Consider the following 6283-nt stretch of genomic DNA (forward strand, 5'->3'; position numbering starts at 1 on the left):
TTCTGTTTTTCCTTGTTGCAAACAGATCTATTGATGGGTTGCCGAATCTTTTCCTCAGTAGAAGGAATATGTCGTCGTTTAGTGACCACTCTGCTTGGTTCGGCTGAACCCTGCATAGAAAGTCCGCCACCGTGTTCTCCTTGCCTCTTAGGTGGACTGCTGACAAAGACATCAAGTTTTCTTCGGCGAAAGAAAAAATCTGTGAGGACAGAAGCAAAGGTATCTGGGACCTTGTGCCCCCCTGTCTGTTCACATAAGCTACTGCCATCCTGTTGTCCGAGTAGATGAGTACGTGTCTGTGTTGGATCTGGGCTTTAAAGCCCTTTAGGGCTTGAAAGATTGCTCATAGTTCTTTGAAATTTGAGGAAGTCCGTTCGTCCTGAGGCGTCCAGTGTCCCTGTAGAAAACTGCTGCCCATATGAGCCCCCAACCCCAGGGGCTGGCGTCTGTCGTAATTCTTACCAGAGGGGAGGGAGACCAATGGATCCCTGAGGATAAATTGTCGGGATTCATCCACCATCGTAGGTACAATCTGGCCTTGGATGTTAGGAGGAATGGTAAATCTAGCGTATTCTGAGCACCATTCCAGGCTGACAGGATGTTCTGCTGAAGGTCTCTTGTCCTGCTCTGAGCCCACCTCACTGCGGGAATACAAGATGTTAAAATCCCTAAGACGGACATTGCCTCTCTTAAAGATGGCCTGAAGGTCAGAAATAGCATCTGGGCTCTTTCCTGTATTACCTGTTTCTTTTCCTCTGGTAAAAAGGTCATCTGTTCTGTGGAGTCTAGTAAATGCCCCAGGAAGATGCAGCGAGGAGACGGAACGAGGTTGGATTTCTTTATATTGATGTTCCATCCTAACCATTTTATTATCTTGGATGCTTGGTCCAATTGATTGATCAGAGACTGTTCTGAGTCTGCTATTAGGAGGAAGTCGTCCAAGTACGGGACGAGTACCATGTCCTTGGTCCTTATAAAGGCTGCCATATCTGCTATTTTTGTAAATACCCTCAGGGCCTGAGATACCCCAAAGGGAAGAGCTTTGTACTGAAAATGGGCCCAACGGCCCTTGATGTTTACAGCGAATCTTAGGAACTTCTGATGTGAGGGATGAATTGGGATGAATTGGCACATGGTAGTATGCATCCTCTAAGTCTATTGATGCCATCAGGCAGTGAGGAAATAGCAGATGAATGGCAGATTTGAGAGTCTCCATGCGGGATATTTTGTATTTTAGATGTAAGTTGAGTCCTTTCAAATTAATGATTACTCGGTATGAACCGTTCGGTTTTTTGACAAGAAAAAGAGGAGAATAGAGCCCCCTCTTTTGTTGAGAGACTGGAACAGGGAATATCACATTCTTCTCTATTAGAGAAAGAACTTCTTTCTCCAGAGCAGACAGTTTTTCCCCATCTGACATTAGTTTGGTGGGAAGGTACCTGTCCCCTGGGAGACTGTTGTACTCTAACAGAAGACCCCAGGAAATGGTATTTAGGACCCATGGACTGGAGGAAATTTCCCTCCAGGCTGGGGCAAAAAAGGACAGGCGGCCCCCCACCGGACAAACGTCATTGGGAGTCTTTTGGTTTATCCCTGGAAGAGAAAAGAAACCCCTTCCCTTTTCCAGAGACCCTGAATCTTTTGTTGGAGTCCTGTCTAGGACGAAAGGGCCTCTTGTATGGTCTTTTGCCCTGGGATGTCTCCTGCGATTTAGGCTGGGCCGGGAATGCCTTCTTTCTAACCGACGCCTTTTCCAGAATGGAGTCTAGAAAAGGGCCGAAGAGATGTTCTCCGTCACAAGGGATGGCACAGAGCTTCCCCTTTGAAGCTACATCCCCCTTCCAAGATTTTAGCCAGACAGCGCGTCTTGCCGAGTTGGACAATGCCGCTGCTCTGGCCGTTAATTTTAAGGAATCTACACACGCATCTGCCAGAAAGTCAGCTGCTTTGGAGAGGACAGGTAAATCTTCTAGGATCTTGGCTGAGGCATTTTCACTGACTAGCTGAGTCCCCTAACCATAACCTTAAGGAACGAGCTAAGCAGGTAGATGCTGTTTGTTCTTAGAGCCCCAGTAGTAGCCTCCCAGGTCTTACGATTAAAATGATCAGCTTTGCGATTCATAGGATCTGCTAAGGATCCCAGGTCCTCAAAGGGCAGGCTGTTCTTCTAAAAAAATTTTGCTACCGGGGCATCTAATGCCGGGGCTTTATCCCACGCCTTAGAGTAATTTTCCTCAAAGGGGTACTTCCTCTTAAAGAAACGAGGGACAAAGAACTTCTTATCGGGATTTTCCCATTCTCTCTTGATTAGTGCCTTTATGCTGAAATGCAGGGAGAAGGTACCCATTTGTTTTGGGGCCAGACCTTTATATAAAGCGTCCTCCGCTGTCTTGGGCTGCCTAACTTCCATATTAATGGAGGCTTGGATAGCTTTAATTAGCTGTTCCGTGTCTTCAGCTGGGCATAGAGCCTTATTAGGAGTAGCTTCCTCTTCCTCAGAGTGTGCTGCTTGCTTCACTTCCCCTTCTTCTAACTCTCTACATGAGACTATGGGCGCTGGCTCTGAAATATCCTTAGAGCCTGAAGGACCGGGCTCTGTCTGGGGGTTAGATTTAGCTGAGTTAGGGACGTATTTATTTCTTCCCTTATGATTTTCTTAATGCTTTCTGCAAGGGCTTGCGATTCCTGTGCTACCAGGTGATCCACACATGCAGGGCATACTGATCTGTGGTAATCCTCCCTTAACTCTCTTCTGCACTCCCCACATTCTCTGCGGCGATGCCGCTCCTTGCTATGGGATTTAGAGCGGTGTGGAGATCTCTAGAACAAAAACAGCAAGAATCCCCCAATTAGTAACACAGAACAAACAACCAGGGAAATCTCACCCCCTTATGGTCTTCACTGGTACCGGACTGGAAGGCCTGGAGCTTCTCTTATCGCTCCCTCTTTCACGATCATGGCGTCCTTTATCCACTCCTGAGGGTTCAGACATGCTGCAGGAGGTGTACCAGCAGAAATCCTTGAATTAGGTGTCGGCTGGTGGGAGTCTCGGTGCCTGTGGACGCTACAGGCTTGCGGACATTGCACTCTGTGGCTTTTTAAAAATGGAGCGATCCTCGGTGCCGACCGGAAGGGACGTTGCCGCCGGAAGTGATGCGGGCGTCTGACGTCATTACGTGCGCACGCCAGCCGCGCGTGCGCACTACGGACGCCCGGGAAAACCGGAAGCCGACTCACCACAGAAGCCGGCGTCTCCCCGCGAGTTGCAGACCCAGACAGAGCCACACTCCTCGCGGCCAGAGCCAGGTCAGATGTCCGGGGAGATTCCCATCAGGCTTCCAGGCTGCTCCATCAGTGGAGTCTCATGCCTGCAGGGAGCCCCACAGTGCGGCACGGCAGACGGGGGGACCTGCGACCACCAGGTGTGCCTGCTTCTTTTTTCACTCCCACAGGAGCGTCTTCCCAGACCTCCCATCCGCTAGGACAGGAAACTTGAACTGAGGTCTGAGAGGTGTGTCAAGCTTTTATGTTCCCAGGTTTCCTGTCCTGCGGTGGGAGGTGCTCTCCAGGGGTGCTGTCATGAGCGTTAGGGTAAAAACTCTTTTGCCTAATAAAACCTATTACAGAGTTTCTTAAAATTGCTTGTACTTTGTTTTAAAATGACAGTTACACTTCAACACAGGAAAAAGCACAGTCTGAACAGGGCCTTGTTGTGAAAAAAAATATATAATATAATATCATAAATTACACTTTTTATAGAACAAAGTTACATTTGTTTAGATTATCCACATAGTATATTTTAGGTAAGCTACATGAGGAAGCTGTGGACTTTTTTTCTATAGTTTCTGCATTTTCTAAGTATAATGTACTCAGAAATCATTGTAGATAGTCATCACAAACATGTTATTTCTAGAGATGAGCAAACTTACAATAAGTTCAGCCAAACCTGATTACAGCCATATGGCTGTATCCATGTTTTCTAGGCAGCCCTAGGGATGCAATCAATCTTTACCAGGCAGCATGATTCAACAACTGAGTAATTAGGTTTGGCCGAAGTTACTGTTAATTTGCTCATCAATAGTGGACTAGATACCCAAGAACATTTACAATAAGGCTGCATTCACATGTTCACAAATTTTGTGGCCCTACGGGCCGTTAATGGCTGTCCTGGATTGTTTCCCTGCCCAGCATGATGTATCAACATCAGGCTGGCATCGCGGAAAATGTTTGAATCTCTGCTGTGCTGTAGTGACAGAGCAGCCTTTGCTTGAACCAGTGTAATATTCATTCTATTGTATCCCAAGAGTGTTAAAGGCAGAAAGAACATCAGGGAGTCCATGTTTGATAAATATGATCTTAGATGTGATAATTAACGATATGCCTGGCATTTTTTCCTGTTTTGCCTTTATTGATCGTAGGCATACTTTAGATGTGTATGGCTATGCTACTATTTCTTTGTTGGATTATACAATGTGCCTTACTGGGAATGTTTCCCGTCCGTGGTATTGCCATTTCTTGCATTTTTTTCTTTTCCTGTTACGCTCTTAAAAACACTTTGAATAAACACTAATTACAAAAAAAAGGCTGAAAGAACTAAGAATCAGCTAAACATACATGATAAAATGATTTGGGGTCCATTTGCTTTATATCTAAAATCATATTAAATCAACGCATATAAAACCAGAGGCATAGGTTTAGGGTCCCCATACATGAAAAATATTGTTTTATTATATGAGCTATCTGCAACCAAATGAAATAGTGTTCATATGTTCCAGTCATATTAACTGTTTAATGCATAGAATTGTAACATTTTTCAGCAACATGCATGCGACAAAAATGATTACTTTACCTATCACAGTCAGAAATTCTTGTACTCTTTATGCCCTTTATACATTTAAAAGCATTTTACATAAAGGGTCTTAATTCTTATCACTATATAAAATTAAGCCAAAATATTTTTTTTTTTTTGTGAAATCTAAAATCTACCTCAATCAATAAAGTCTTCTTCTTTGTAAGTCCCTTACAGCCAGTGGTCTCGTGGTCTGAGCCCTGATTATAATAAATAATTGCAATTTCCACAACTGTATGACCAGTCTTAAAGTGAACCTGGCGCAATAGACATAAAATTTAATTTGTAAACTGAGAGCATGTTAAGAGAACTGGAGCAGTGAGAACATAGAGTATAATTACTCAGGTATCTATTTAAATATTAGATCTCTGCTTAGGAGTTCAGAGAGTGGTCCTATTCAGTTACTGAAAGTATTTACTGTATACTAAGATAGATGTCAGTCACTGGACCACCCACTGGACTCCTAAACCATGAGCACAGTCTTTTCACAGAAAACTATATAAACCAGTCTGCTCAGCTCCTCCAGCATGTGGCTGTGAAAATTCAGTCCAGTCTACAGGCACCAAGTTCCCTTTAATAGGTTGCCCTAGAAAGGGCAGTCCAGTGCTAAACTGGACATATCCTATGATAGCCTGTAATATTCCCTATAAGTATTACAGAGGAACAGCAAAATGTAGACTACTAAAAGGTGCCCTTACACAGTCCGAATAAATTTTACACCCAACTTTTTTCTGCAGTAAAATAAAAAAAAAAAATCAAATGCTTTTTAATAGAACCCAGTAGTAAATGACATTTGGTTCCCATATATATTAATTTTATAGCTGTTAAACTGATCGGCATGCCAGGAGAGTTCCCAGGTCCTTACATGTTCCTAGTAGGCAAAGGAAGATGATAAAACATTCAGGGAATTTTTAAATCCATTACTTTCCACATAAAGGTAACTTAATCTGAAGTTTCTCCAGTGCCGCTTATAACTCTGAAGAATTGTTTAAGATGCACCCCCTATATTTTTGGGCCAAAAAGCAGCAGGGCATAACTTGACACTAATAAAATTCAGAACTTATAAATTATATAAAGATTTTCTTTTAAAAGATTGCATATAAATAGCTTAGATATGAATTATATATTTATTTAGGTTTACAGCTCTACGTAAACCCCATTTGGCATTAAACCCTTTAAAAAAGGAATTGGAAAATAAATAAAAAGGCAAAAAGAAAAAATTTTACACATCCCTTCTTCAAAACAGGCCTTAATATGTAAAAACACAAAAACAAGGAAAAAAAAAACATTATACCCATCCGGCGGAACAAAGTTTCTTTCATATGTATTTAGTGTGTAGATTAAGCTTTGTTAAACTGCTGCATACATTTTACAAGCATACCCCCCCCCTTCTCATCCATATACATACACACAGTCCTATGTCTGCAAGTACTA

Source organism: Dendropsophus ebraccatus, chromosome 3 (assembly GCF_027789765.1).
Source record: "Dendropsophus ebraccatus isolate aDenEbr1 chromosome 3, aDenEbr1.pat, whole genome shotgun sequence".
Lineage (NCBI taxonomy): Eukaryota > Metazoa > Chordata > Amphibia > Anura > Hylidae > Dendropsophus > Dendropsophus ebraccatus.